The 14,783-nt window shown below is 43.3% G+C and overlaps 1 protein-coding gene across 7 annotated transcripts in view; it reads right to left on the reverse strand.

The window, feature by feature from the left end:
• Window positions 1–14,783, reverse strand: part of LOC309889912 (leukemia inhibitory factor receptor-like) — a 90,322-nt gene that overhangs the window by 54,566 nt on the left and 20,973 nt on the right. For 2 of the 7 annotated variants that reach the window (XR_014319337.1, XM_082783114.1), the window contains exon 1: window positions 1,695–1,834. The exons of 1 other annotated variant lie outside the window; for it this stretch is intronic. The gene's annotated coding sequence lies outside the window, so the exon portion shown is untranslated. Of the gene's footprint in view, window positions 1–967; window positions 979–1,694; window positions 1,849–1,886; window positions 2,015–8,838; window positions 8,888–14,783 lie in introns of those variants that run through there. 4 more of the 7 variants (XM_082783117.1, XM_082783115.1, XM_082783119.1 and 1 more) reach the window with 4 other exon arrangements.

The following is a 14,783-nucleotide window of genomic DNA, read 5'->3' on the forward strand; positions in this document are numbered from 1 at the left end:
TCAGCAACAGCAACTAGACGCAGATACAGCACCGTTCACTCTGTGGATCTGCTACCTGCATTTGTTCTGCCTTTCCCACATCCTAATACTTCACATCATCAAACTTCATTTTTATTTTGATCTTGATTCACATCCTGGAGACTTTTATGTGCTTGCTTACCTTTACCACCAAAAACGTACAGAAATCAATGCTAATCTTTATCACCAAAACCATACAGCACACAGTGGTTGAGAAGTTAAGGACAAGCACAGACTTTCTGCAGACGGACCAGTTCAAGCATTTTTCCTTACAGGATGTGAAAAGCTTTATTTATAAAGCACATGTGCAGTGATGGAACAACATTAAACAACACACTGCTTCAGCTGGCGTTGGCACATGACAATTTGAGACGGAACGTGGCATGATATGGACCTTAATCTTCCCACAGCTACTAAACCTGCTAAGTCTGATTAACGGTCTGGGTTCGTGCTACAGGTTAAGGGTTTAATAAGAATTTAAAGAATTCTTTTATAGGAAAATAAAATTTTTATAGTAAGGAAAAAAAGCAGAACAGACTCCCAGATGAGATGTCACAAACAAGCCACATTGCCTTAAGTAACAACCTGCACTCAAACACAACAGAAAAGCCACCCAGTGCCTGTGATTCCATGTCAGAATTTGACAGGACACAGCCAACTTGGTTGTGGAAAATGAATATACAATGGCTTTTGCAACAGGGATTTTAAATGTGAAAGTCTGAACAAGAGAATTCAAACGGTAATTCCTACACCACAGCCACAGCCAGGCTCTCCCTAGCACTAGGTGATTACAATATTTATCTGGAGCTTGACTCCCATCTATAGCGAAGTCCACAGGCATCCACCACAGATTACGACTGAAAAACAGAAAAAACACCTACATCACCAGTTCCTGCCGAAGCAACCCCACAACATGCCAACACAATACACCCAGCTCAAATTTACTTACACACTGATCCTCAACAGGAGAATGACTCTCTCCAGAACCACCTTAGAGGCTTAGAGAGATCTTTTTAAAACCCCAGCCTCTAAATCCGTCAGAAGTTCAACCCCTTAAAATAGACACGGCAAGCTGCCACCCTGCCCCAGCACAGCCGGCGTGCGGCAAGGCGCGCAGCACGGCCGGATGCTCTCCAGCCACAGGGAGGGCTCCAGATTTCCCTCCCAAGGTCCCTATTATATACATATATATATATATATATATATACATATATATATACACGTGTGTGTATGTGTATATATATGTGTGTATATATATATGTGTATAAATATATGTGTATATATATGTGTGTGTGTATATATGTGTGTGTTGTATATATGTGTATATAGATGTGTGTGTATATCTCTGTGCGTATATATATATATATGGAAGGGCGTAGTTCCAAAGTATGAGTTTATATACATGTGTGTATATATATATATATGTGTGTGAGTATATATATATGTGTGTGTGAGAATATATATGTGTGTGTATATATGTGTGTGTATATGTATGTGTATGTATGTGTGTATATGTATTTATATGTGTGTATATATATATATGTGAGCGTATAATATGTGTGTATACATATGTGTGTGTGAGTATATATATATATATGTATATATTCGGAGGATGTTACCTCCAAAGCCAACCAAATGAAGGCACCCTGACGCCGAGGAGAGTCGCGCACACTTACCCCGGCTCCGCGCTCGCTCCGGCCAACCTGCCGCACAGCCGCTCTTTAAGCCCCGGCCAGCGGCGGAGCGGAGCCGCCGCTCTCGCCGCCGTCCCCCCGGGGGAAGGCAGCGCCCGACCCCCGCCGCGCCCCCACCTGTGCCCGCTCCGTGCCGAGCCCCCGGGGCTGCCGTGCCCCCCTCTGCCCGCTCACCCGCCGCCGCCTCGCCCTGCCCTGCCCGGCCGCCGCCTCATGCCGCGGGGCTGCCCGGCGGCGCGGTCCCGGGCGGCCCAGCTCCGGCAGGCAGCAGTGCGCAGCGCCGACAGGAAGGAGGGAGGAAGGGAAGAGAGGGAGGGAGCGATGGAGGCAGGCGGCGGGCAGAGGGAGGAGAGGGCCTGGCGGGCTGCCCGCGGGAGGAGCCTCGGCCGCGCACCGCCCGGCGCCGCGGCTGCCCGGGATGGCGGCGGCACCCCCCGGGACGGACCCCCGGGGACGGCGCCCCCCGGGCCCAAAGCTGAGGGGCAGCCGCGGCCCCGGGGCGAGCTCAGCGCCGGGTCCCAGCCGCTGGGGATGCTCGGGAGGTTTTCGCCGAGCGCCCGGCTAGGGAAAGGGCTCTGCGTGCCCCCGGCAGCGCCAGCCCCCCGGGGCACCCAGCGGTGGGCCCGGGGCACGGGGTGCGGGAGGTGCTCGGCTCGTTTTGTCTCCGTGTTTGCCTCTAGGCTTTGAGGTCTGGGGCTCGACCTCCGACATTTCTCTGAAGCCACAACAGTAACGTGCCAGCCTCTCTTTTAAATTAAACTCGAAATCCTCGCAATCCCACAGTCTCAAGAGTCAGGCAATTAAAAAAAATATATACCACGAGGCCCATAAAATCAGAAGAGTTGGCAGGCCTGTGGCTCCTCTTTTGTTCCCCAGTAAACCACAGCAAGACCAGGAGAAAAAGTCACTGTTCAGTTTTCCCTGCATTTTTCTGCCTATATTTTCCTACGGAAGGTTTTCCAAGTTGCTGTAGATTGCTTTTCTCAGAACATAGGTGACAAAGAACAGCGTATGCTTGCACGAAGATCCTGGGCTAGTCTTGTGTCCACTCCTGGCTATGTAGAAGGATTTCAGGTCCTCAAAGCCACAGACTCCTGCCATCCTTCACGTTCACCACGCAGGCTATGTGTATACAGGGTGTTTTGTAGAGATGAAATCTTGCGTCCTTTCCTTTACTTTCCAGTGTTTTCACTTGTGCAAAGACAATTGAAGCTTCAGTAGGCCAGAGCAAGAGAAGCATGAACCTTGTGGTTAGGTCTCTTCTGCCTCAAGAGCATGCTTGACTTCGGGCCTTGTATCCTGAGGCAGTTGTCTATCTGTTGACCTGTGTCACCTCCTTAAGAGGAAGCACTGACTCTCCTTATACACATACTGTTCTTGAGAAAGAAGGGTTGGAGAGAAACCCTGGGCTGTGCATTCCAAGAAGAAGATGATGTTTCCTCCTGACATAGGCTGAAATATTTAAAAGTCCAAGGATGGAGAGATTTTTGGAGAGTTCTCTCCTTAGTGGTCTTCTAGTCTTCTAATCAGTGGGTTTAAGCAGTTACTTTCTGGCATGTCAGTCAGCTCTTCACAGTCCCAAGTCTCTTCCCACTGGAAAGGCCTGCTGGATGCCTAATTCTGTGGTCTGAACTTTGCTATGCAGTTCAGGCACCAAGAGATTTGGTATGTCAGCTGCCTAAGACCATTTCTGCATTTAATTCCTTGTTCCTGTTCTAACCCTGAAGTTCTCCTGGCCTCTTTCCATGTTACAGCAGCCAGGGCTGCAATGTGACTGGGAATATCCTTAGCACCAGAAGGCCTGGGGAGAAGAAGGTGGCCATTTCACTGCTCTGACACACCTGAGGGAGGAGTGCCTCTGCCTTTCTGTATTTTCAGATCTCAAGAGCCGAAGCCTGGTGCCTTCCTAAAGCCAGCATCCAAGGCTGGAAAGGATGCAGCTTGTCCCTGTGTTATGGAGACTGCTCCACAAGTGCAGGTTTCCATCCATGAAAGGGACACAAGGACTCTCTTTTGAAGGCACTGAAAATGTCAAACGAAATTGTGCCACCTTTCTTTTCTGCGGCTCATGTTACTTTCCCCTTAGTAATGGCTCACAGGCGTCTCACTTGGCAGGAAGCCCTGCTGATCAAGGAATGTGTACTACGAGTAATTGCAGAAGATCTGGCCCATTTTCTATAAGACAAAATCAAATGGTATTCATTTTTACTATTTTCTCTTACTAATTAGCAAGGCAGCTTCCCTGTAATTTACAGGCATTCTGTACAGGAACTGGGTAAAGAGGTGTTCAGTGTTTTAGTTCCTGAAGTTATTTTAAGGCTTCGGTATTGTATTTAATGACTCAATGTTTAATGATGCAATTAGAAGTTAAGAAACTTTCTTGACCTGATGCTATTTGAGACAAGACTGTATAGTAAAAGTTTCAAGATGATAAAGCTGCGGATGGTTAGGTTTCAGTTATCTGATGGTTATACAGTGAAATATGCTAACTTAAATATAAATGTCCAATTGACTAATAGCTGATATAATTGTCCTTTCCCTATGACTTCTGATCCTCAGAAAATATGCCATCTATGCATCCTGTCTTATCATACGACTCTCACGTAAAATATCACAGCTGCTATATTTTACAACAAAACTTATCTGCGTGTACTACATATACGCAGTCCATTTATTCTGTTTCCTGCCTTATCTCTGGTTTCCAGAAAATTGAAGGACAGATGCTGGAACACACGCTGTGTCTTTATAGACTTACTGCTGCATTTTGTCATTGATTTTAACAGCAGCAGGGCTGTGCCTTTCAACATTAATATTTGGGCAGTGAGAGAGGAAGATTTAAGTCTCTCTGGACAGGAGGCAAGTTTTAGTTTATCTTCATTTATCTCAGTGCCTAGTATTACTTACAGAACAACTTATCTGCTCTCTAGGTCAGAAAAAAACTTCTCGGGGCAGTGTAAATTCCAAATGAAAGTGAGAAGCCCAGCTAGGACATTTTCATTAATGAGAGTTTCCTGGAGCCATTTAGTCTTGCTGTTAAGGGTGTGTTGGTTATTTATGGCAGAGGAAAGGAACGGATGTGTTGATGTTCTGGAACTTTTCCTTTGTGCATTGTTTCCCATTTCACAGTTGTATTTGGCACCCACTTTCCTCCAGCCAATAAAGAATATTAAAGAACTTCCTTTGCTGAGAAGTTGTGTGCATGTTTGACAAACCATGCAGTTTAACCAGAAGCGTGCGATGTGGTACTGCTACCTGTGTTTACAAACGCCAGTGATTGTAAATACATAGTATTGTCTAGAGAGATCTGCCAATGGTTCTGTTTACGGACCATCTATTCCTGTTTTCTTTTAAAAATGGTTATGTAATACTACCAACAAAGCAGATTTGGGTCTGACTGAATGTATTCAGGAAAGCCAATAACAAAACTCACACTGGCTGTGATAGGATGAGGAGGAGTAGCCTCTGTTCATGCCAAGAATAACCTCGAGTACACTGGATAGTGCAATATGTTTTGGTGTGCTCACAAAGCAACAGCTCTTTCCTATGAGGTCTCAGTGGAAGCATCCCTGTGTTGTCAAGCTGGATCAGAGCTATTCTTGGAAATGAGTATTCTGACCCAGGAGAAATAATCTCTTTGTAATTAATATTTTTCAAATCCAGGGAATTTTCTTCATCATTAGGGACCTATGCCTGCAAACCCCAGAGACATGATGGCAATATGTTGTTTAAGGGCTTCAAAAAATTCCCTGGTCTCCCATGTCTGCAGGAAAACCATATAGTCTGTTGTGGTTTGTGCATTTACAGGGAGAAGCAATGAAAGACTTTGATCTGCTGACCTGCACTAGCTTAGATAGTGCCATGAATTTTAAAAGAAATGGAAAGAAAAACATGACTTGCCCAAAACAATTAAACTGAAGGCACTTGCATTCCTTTCACTGGAAAAAAATCTACCTCAGATGCCTGAAAATACACTGCGTGGAATATATTGGATTCACTGCCAGTAATGAGACCCTTATGGTTAGCAATGAAGGTGAAGCTTCACCCACGCAGAACAGAGACACTAGCAGGTGGATCACTGCCACATGCTGCCAAGTGTCAAGATCTCTCTGGCCAAGGGGCCTGACCGGGTCACTTGTGTGTGGACACAGAGGATGAGGGGCACCAGCTCTTGAGTCCTCACTAGGTATGTTGGGTCTATCTCGAGTGGCAACTACAAATCTCTTTTTTTTTTTGAGAAGATCTTTTATATTTTACTGATTCAAGAATTTTTTATGCAGTGATTTTGCTGCAGATCCTAGCTTGCCATATCCTCCAGGAACCTTAGGAAAAGCTTCTGTCTATTGCTGTATTCCCTCATTTTGCCATCTTTATGGCCACTGTCTGTCTTCCTGTCGAGAAGATGTTATCTGAGTCCATGTTATCAGAGCATTTTTTTCTGTGACAAATTGCCTATGCTGTGACCTTATCAGAGCAACAAACCTGAGCGTTTGGTCTCCTGGTCTTGATGCAAACAACACACTCCTCACCATTCGTGCTTTGACTGCTGTCTTTCATGTCCATCCTCTCCACACTTGCTCTAATGTGTCTTCTGATACTTCCTCATGCAGGCATTTCCACTTGGACCTCATGTAGTTGAGTCTTGATACTTTGGCTACAAATATCCACAGTGGCTACAGTGAACTAATGACTGAGAAGCGACCTGCTGCTGAGGTTGCTCCTGCTGCAACAACCTGCCTGCTGTGAACTGATTAGCAGTCGTTTCCCGTCTAAACACTTGTGCTATCCTGCAGTTGATTATACTGGCAGTGTAAAGTTCAACACATGCTTAATCATCATGTTGGATGAGCCCCGTTGCTGGGTCCCATACAGTAGCATCAGAGGTCAGTCTTCATGTCAGTGAAATAAGATACAGCATAGTTCTTGGAAGAAAATGAAGCTAAATATAAATCTCTGAAGAACAGCATAAACACCAACAAATGGTAACAATCTTACTAACTGTGGAAGGGTTGGTGGAACCAGTCCTAGAACTAAGTCTGATTTATGGGTATGAAATTGAAGAGGCTTACTTTGCACAGTAGTGGAAGGGCCTAATTACACCACGAAAAAGAGGATTTATGAGAGCCACAAGTTAATTTAGACTTGTAATAGCCAGAGGAGCATGGAAATCTGCAAATAAAATATATTGAGCACATCTCAGACATACAAATACTCTTAATATTGCAAGTCCCGCCAGTGTCTCCCCAATACCAGTGTATCATATTCAAACATACTGCCTTGCTCTGTGCAACTTTCAGCTATGCTCCCTTTTTAGTAATTCTTGTCATTGTAGTGATGGCTTCTTTTCTGGTGCTGTGCCATTCCTGACAGTCTTATTTTTCTGTTCACCAATTTATCAGTCAGATATTGCCATGCTTTTTCTTTTTCTATGAGCTCCCACAAAGAAATGTCTTGTACTATAAAGCTTCATAAGTTGATGCCTGTGTGATGCTTCAGATTTTCTGTTCTTCAGTACATGGTCTGAACATGTCTAATGAATGTTGGATGAATTTGAAGCAATAACTCAGCTGTTACAAACTTTGCATGCACTCAAGAGCTGACCTCTGCACGGACAGGAGCCATTCAACCAGAATTCCTGTAACTCAGTTGAGCAGCCAGTGTCAGTGATTCCTGAATAAGTGGCTAAAATCATCAAAATTCTCTGTGCACAAAGTTTCCAGGCAGCAACACCCTCATACACTACTGAACCACATCCAGGGGAAAAAATATGTCTTCTCCCATACTATCCTTGGACTGAGCTGTAAACCCACTCACTGTGTGGAACCAAATTTCTGTGCATCAGCACAAAAGCAAGGACAAAGACAACTCACCCAGGGAAGAAGGTGGAGATACCTAGAGAATGTTTTGGAGGAGCATATAACACAGGTATAATAGCATGTATTTACCCAGGTCATTGCATTTGTCTTGTCAGTCTTTCCATGACATTTTTCAGAGGCCATAAAATGTGTTCAATCTTTAAAGCCCTGTGGGCTCCCTGTGTGGAAACTACAAGCTAAAGCACATTTAAGGATGTTAAGTCTTGTGATCCACAAACTTTTCTGCTCACATTGCTGTTCAGCTATCCTCATGGCTCAATGCATTTATCTCATGCACAAGATGAAACCCAAGATCTCTACTGCTGGACAAGGCTGCAACATGCATAGCCCCCACATCAATGTATCAGACTCTCACATGGTCCCTCAGAGATGGATTCCAGGGTATGTTCTGCACCAAGCCCAAGTTCAGGCTAACATGCGAAAGCTGTGGAGAGTGGCCAAACTGAAGAGTGGGACTGTGCACTTAGCTGTAACCACTGACTTCTATATGTAGAAGAAAAATTGGGTTAAAAGGTGTCTTTGGGACTTCTTGTGGGTTTCAGTACTACTTAGCAGAGTGCATCACGGCTTGGGATATTATCATATTAAATAATGTACAAATAACTACCTTAAGGCTTAGCTTTGGCAAAATCCATGTATTTGAAGCAGCTTTGTCCTTTGTGGGCCTGACCTTACAAATATTATTGTTTGGTGTGTCTCAGTCGTTCTGGTTAATCACTGTTCTCTTGCAGGCTAATGAAAGGTCTGTATTGATGCATAAACAGAAATTCTGACTCCAGCAAAGAAGGTAATCCTGGCATATTTGAAAGGCAGCTTTAGAGATGTCTTCATAAAGTCAGGTTGGCTGTTTGTATTAGGTCAAGCATTCAGGTAAATTCTGTATCCATTCCAGGGGTTTCCATCAAGGTAAAATTATTTTTGTGCTGTGCTGTGTGTTTATTTTTGTACGAAACCATCCCTAGCAATGACGTACAGTCCTAACCTAGTACCCACTTAATTACATATCTGCATACATCCTCGTGTCCTCCCTTCTGGTGCAACATGCGTTTTTGCTTTCACTAGCTTGCAGATTGGCAGCAATCTCCATCTGCCTGTCTGCTTATCCCTAGTAAAGCCAGGAGGCTGCCCACCCAGGGAACGATTTGTTGTATCATCACGGCTGTAAGATTAAGCTTCTTCAGGCAGAAAACTATTTTCTGAAAAACACTTAGAACATGTGTGGGCAGCAACACAGACACCAGGAACATACTTACAAGCTGAAAATTGTACTTCTGAGCGTGCTCAGTCTTGTGCCCTGTCTTTGCCAAGTAGGATGTCTAGGCAGCTTCTTTCCCCTCTTGGGTCACCTGCGATGCAGAGAACAACCATCCCTGTGTCAGACTCTCATTTGTTAACACTGAGCTAAAGCAGTGATTCACATCCACATAGCCGTGTTCAGTGTTCCCAGATCTGAAGCACACCTCACCGGTGAGGTAGTAGAGCATATATTTGAGACGGCTATGGTGAGTGCAGGACGCACAGGCTGAGTTCATGCATGTAGTGGCCTAGATTAGGGTTTGGCAGGTAGTTTTGCTGCCAGCGGTATGAGCTTGAGCATCCATTATGTCACTTTTATTATTCTGTGCTGCATTGTGTTAGTTTAAATCTTTGTGCATAGCCACACAGTAAGATCAAGGAAACAATTTTTTTTTTTAATTTTATTTTATTTTTAATTAACCTCCCCTCAAGGTATTTTTTAACTGAATAGTTCCCTTGCTGTCAGTTACACAGAATACAAACATCAATCCACTGGAAGACTGGTAGGAGGTCAGGATAAACAGGAATAAGCAGCCAAGAGCAAAGATTGAAGGGCTATGGAGCTGCCATAAATATCCAAGGGCAGCACTCTTGTCATGTGTCAAACCACAGTCCTGGGCTCTAGGCTGTCCTCAAACACGAAGAGGTGATGATCCTTCAGCTATGTGTCTTAGCCACTAGACTGGAGTATTTCAGGCATGGCCAGAGACCCAAACATACTTGCAATAGCCAGGATGGAGTGAGCAGGAGACTGACTGATGCTGACTGGGAAAAGAGAACTTGCCTTTTGACCATCATCTGAAGAAAGGCAGTGACAACAGATGGAGCAGAGCTGTGTTCTGATTGCAAAGATCTTCTTGATTCTTTTCTTGGAAAGTCCACACCTCAGCACATGAGAGCACTACCCATCCTTCAAAAACCTCTGTAACTACATCATTTGGATACATATATGGGAACAAACTGTCTTGGAAGGAGTACCTGGCTTACAGGAGAACCTACATCCAGAAAGACCGTATTGGGCTTTTAATTCCAACTTTGGAGGCACTTTAGTGAAGCCCCACTTTTGCAGTGAAGCAAAAGTGCTTTGCTTTGGCATGCTGGTGTTGGCAAGCTGGTGACTGTAAGCTGGCTGTTGCAAGTGCTGAGTGCCCCTACAGCCTTTACTTCTTCCCTGTTTTATGCACAGTGTTGCTGTGGAGTGCAGAACTCAGTGTTTTAACAATTCCTTATACTTGAGTTAGACTGGTAGTTCTCCTTCATGCAAAGAAAAATTGAGAACTCAAAAAAAAAAAAAAAAAAAAAAAAAAAACAACAAAGCCCCCACACACTCTTTGCTGCACCTAAAATGCATAATTACAAACCCATGCAGGCATCTAGTGAACATGTGAAAAAGCTCACAGCAAGCAACCTGCTGAGCATGAGGCATTTTTCCTAGGCAAAAGGAAATTACTGTTGTCTCATTTCTTTTCTTAGGTTTGCTTTCCTACGCAGCCCTGTAAGCTGAGGTTTTGTTGTCTTCCCTCTTTTGATATGCACAAAAGGGCAGCAATTCCACAGTGCCTTACTCCAGACCCCTGGCCACATATACATAGTCATCCTCCTTATGCCTATAATTAGCAAGACTGATGCCAAAGAAGGCTGTCTGAAAGCCTGGACCTTTAAGCTGTAGAAGATAAACACTGTGTGAAGTCACATCCAGATGGAGTCTTTCCTAGATTTGGAGATGTCAATGTTAATTTTTTGCGTTACATCCTGTGCTACCTATGCACAATTCTCAGGCCTCCCTAAATGACATTTTTAGCCTGAAATCCTCCCGTAGATTTAAACACCAGAGTGGGCTCTCTCCATAACCACACAGAAGAAAGAACAGATGCCATCACAGGTCAGTGAAAACATCACCTCCAACTCCAGAGGTGGTAAAAGGCTTGTTTGGGAAGCAGAGGAGCTGGAGTGCAATGGCCAAAGGTGCTCCAGATGTTTCCCATGTCCACGGAGTGCTCTGACCACCTCATTAGGCTAGAGGGCACTGTCCACTCTACTTTTGAAGCATGGCTATTCCTTAAATATCAAAAGTGAAGCTATAAGGTCAGAAAAGGCTGGAGCAGAAACTAGGGTGATGGTCTCAACAGCAGTGCTTGGGGAGGAGAGGTGAGGAGAGGAAAGGCAAAGTTCTCACTGCCACCCCAGGGCATGGTTGCACATTAGTTGTATGTTCAGGTGCTGAAGCTATGTGTTCTTCACAATGAACAATTAGACTTCCTGTATGAATTGGGAAGAAACCTGTATTTACCCATGACACTCACACTGTGATTCAGCCTGTCCCTTATTACAGGCAACAACCTTGACCAGCATTGTGCAATCTTACCACTCTTTTGGGCTTCAGAGGGAGGAACGCAACTCTTTGGTGTTTTATTCCAGAAAGGCCTGATTCCTCCCACAGAGAAACCCACACAAGAAAGCTGTGTTGGAAAGACTTGTTGAAGTTTCCACTTCTTCTAAAGGTTAATGTAAGTTGTGTCAGTAACAGGTTTTTTTTTCAGGGCACAAGTGGTAAAAATGTCCTCCAAACCTTCCACATCAGGAGGAAGCAGGAACAACCCCCAAGGTGCATGATGCCCTCTTTTCATATAGCTCTGCCTGTAGCACAGCCCCAGCAGGACCAACCACTGCCACTGGCTTGTGCCAACCAAAGCTCAGTAGCCATAATAAAATGTGTCTCTCAGAAAGCAGCAGCTGATTATACTGTTCTGAGTTAGGAGAACAGAACAGCAATGTCTTGCAGCAACACCAAAGTAGGCATCTCACAGATTTCTTGCCCACAGCTCTGTGAGTCTCCAGAGTCAGGAGACAAGCTTATACACTGCACAGTAAGGCCCACAGGTGACAGTGGATGCATAAATCATTGCTTTTTTGGAAGAAGTGGTTGCCAAAGACGCTGAGTTATTACTGCACATAGATGTGAAGTCTGTCCTGCTACTGCAGCTGGCTCTAGTTCTAGAAGGAGGGAGTGTACCAAAAGGCTTCAGGGAGAATGTGTACCAAGTCACCAGTGGGATGGGTTCCCACAGCTGGTAAGAGGAAGAACATGAATAAAGTCGGTTTCCAAAGGGAACTACTTGGCACAATCTCAGTGTGACCCAAAAACATGCATTTCTTGTAAGAAGAAAAAGGTTTGGCGACAGTAATACTTCAAGCACCAAAAAAAATATCTTGCTACAGCTCTCCCCACTATCTACAAATGCTCTCTCTCCTTGGTATTTTTTTTTTTTTTTCCTTCCCCCTTCTCTCTCTCCTTCCTTTTATTATTCTGAAGCAGGTTAAAGGACTACTCCCACACCTTCTTACAGAGAGCTACCCTCTGTCACAGAAATCTCTGGAGAGCTGGCCTTCATTTCATACTGCAGCAGTCACTGACCAAAAGTGATGCTATTCCTACCTTTTGAGATAAACCACAAGCTGCAGAAGCGATCTACTAAATATTCTCTCAGAGATGCTTTAAATCTTTGCTGCTAATTGCAGCTCTGTACGAGAAATAACTTTCACAGGAAATCTCTGTGTTGGAAACAAATGGGAAGTATCGGACTCTTAAGATTAGAGAGTAAAGGTTATCTTTGTGTTTAGCTAGTCATTTGCTGCTCCCAGCAGTTTGGAAAGATAAAGCTATGTAACTGTTAAGTTTTATTCCATCAAATTCCAAACAATTCCGTCTTTATTATCGTACTGTTGAATATCAAACCTGCCCAAGCAAAGTGAGTATGAAAAACTTGTCTTTGATTTATGCAGGGACAGATCGAGTCTATGCAAACCTTTGCTATCAGTATTGGTGAGAAAAGCATTGAACTCTCTACCATATGACCTCTGCTCTCACAAAGCCATTCCTGAAAAAGATGAATGGAGCAGAGGACATGACTTTAGTGACATTATCATTAGGAAGATTGATACTTTACCACTATGACTCATTCTTTCCCCATAATTTCATTCCTAAAAGCCAATTAATGTTGTTTAAAAGAGGTGCCTTAATGCTTGCTCTTGCAAACAAACCTAATTAACACAAATTTTTCTTTTGAAATGAATGGGACACTGAACAATCTACATCCACAAAATTTTACCAAAATTCCCGTCTATGCATTTAGTGACCTTCCAAATCTCATATTTGTGCTGAATCAGTTTAGCAGAATGAATCTACAGATTTTGAAATCTAAAATAATCCAAAATTAGCTAGATAATAAAGAACCTATGATATTCCATGAGCAGAAGAGGATCTCCATTTATACTGTTTTTGTATGACTCATTCATCTCACAAAACCTGAGGTACTGATGGCTTATGAAGAGCAAGAGAAGATGTACAGATCCCAACCTAGAAAAGAGAAAAGATATAGACCTGCTTTTGGCATTAACAGTCTTTCCCTCTCCAGTGCTTTTATGGACTGTGATCCTACTGACATTGATTTTGCTGACAAGAGCTTGGAATCCCTACAAAGCACATCTTTTGGCGCTGATCTCACAGCTTGCAAGAAGACATATGAAGATATAAAAGGCTGTGTTCTTTGTTTCCAGGTGAAATCACAGTTCTGATTGGGGTATCCCAGCAGTTCTGATTGGGGTATCCTAGAATTCTTATAATATTTACTCAGTTTTCCACTACTTTGAAACAGCGGAACTAAAACCAAAAATTGTCCAGGGAAAGTGTGAGTCTACTGCTCTCTAAAAAATAAAAATGAAATTTAAATTAAAAAACACCAGGATAAATTGTTTTAAACAAAAATATGTTTTATTTTTGGTAGAAGGATTCTTTTAATATATGTTTATCAAGGTCTGTAGAACTGAGAGACAAAAAAAATAAGTAGGAAGAAAAAGTGGCACGGAAATACCAGGTGTCATTGCAGAAGTGCTAGCCCCAGCAATATGAGACAAACGTTCGTTGAAGGCTCTGCTGAAAGGAAAAGAGAATTACAAGTAGTGACAGAGATTCCAGCTCCTGGAGCTGAATATACTTAGGGAAACCGTCTTACTAGGTTCTCTGCAAGTAAACTAGACTGCATCACAAATAGTCTTAGCCTGACACTGCTTTCTTCCCTTGATGGAAATCATCTACAACAGCCTGCATTTTGTCAGTTGCCTAAATGAAAGGGGGAACAAGAGAGTCAATGAGGTTTGGAAGGCTCATATAAGACTATCCAAAATGATAGGATACATGTATCATAGAAATATCCTAGATCCCCTATCCAAGGCACAAAGTATAACTGCTGAATACTGCTGCTCAATGTGCAAACTGATGTTTCAATTTTATGTGAAATAATTTCCACAGGTGATTTCTATATTGGAAGCTAATGGAAAGTATGAGAATGTAATGCTTAAGGGGACAAGGTGCAGGATTATTTTGAGGACAATGGACAGGGCTTTGGAAACTCAATGGCTCCCCAGTTTTGGCATAAAGTATTGCTGTGGTGTTGTTACTAACACAATAGATACACTCAGTGTAAAGACAAGGAGCTTAATGTTAAAGGTGATGGGCACCCACCATTCTTATTTTTATTTGTTGGAAATGCAAGCACAACAAGCCAATAGCTCTGAGTTGAGATACTTGCGCCCTCTGAAATAATGTGGAAAGTTTGCACAAAGGAAACTGAGTGAGAAGAAACAGCTGGGAAAACAGGAGAGGCAAATACATCCAACTGTCCTCACCAGCTTCTGGATACAAGCATGTTCATGCTCAGTTAAGGGAAGTATACTTTTAAATAATTTATAGAACATAACTCCAAGTTCTATTGCAGAAACTGTGTAGACATGAATGTGCCTCTGGAAATGTCAGTGCAGAATAAGGACTAAAATCCTTTAAAAGAGTGAGATGAGATGCTTTAGTGAGTTAAAACTTTTAAACAAATATCATTATTCTTTATGT

The sequence above is a fragment of the Aythya marila genome, assembly GCF_965140915.1.
Source record: "Aythya marila genome assembly, chromosome: Z".
NCBI classification, from domain to species: domain Eukaryota; kingdom Metazoa; phylum Chordata; class Aves; order Anseriformes; family Anatidae; genus Aythya; species Aythya marila.